Source organism: Nylanderia fulva, unplaced genomic scaffold (assembly GCF_048542155.1).
Source record: "Nylanderia fulva isolate GAGA-0341 unplaced genomic scaffold, ASM4854215v1 Scaffold619, whole genome shotgun sequence".
NCBI classification, from domain to species: domain Eukaryota; kingdom Metazoa; phylum Arthropoda; class Insecta; order Hymenoptera; family Formicidae; genus Nylanderia; species Nylanderia fulva.
This window is the reverse complement of record NW_028190720.1, coordinates 32,501-32,834: the sequence shown is the minus strand read 5'-3', so window position 1 is coordinate 32,834 and position 334 is coordinate 32,501.

Genomic DNA, 334 nt, shown 5'->3' with positions numbered 1-334 from the left:
GCGTGTTTATACTTTGCGGCAACAAAATACGGCCGGCGTAAAACTTAGGGGAGGGAAAGGCACCCCCGGGGAGGGGCGACACCTCGGGAACCGGCCGACCGGCGACACCTGGGGCCCGGGCGACACCCCCGGGGAAACCAACCCACGGCCCCCGGCCGGACACCTCCGGCACCACGGCCGACCGACACCTCCGGGAGGCGGCACCTCGGACGACAGAATGACTCTCGAAGTCAGACGACCGCCGGCTTGGTACCTCCGGAACACTTAACGACGATTTACGGCGCCGCAACGAGGAGAGCTACGTAAAAACGTTTCGGACAGAAGTTACTACTAT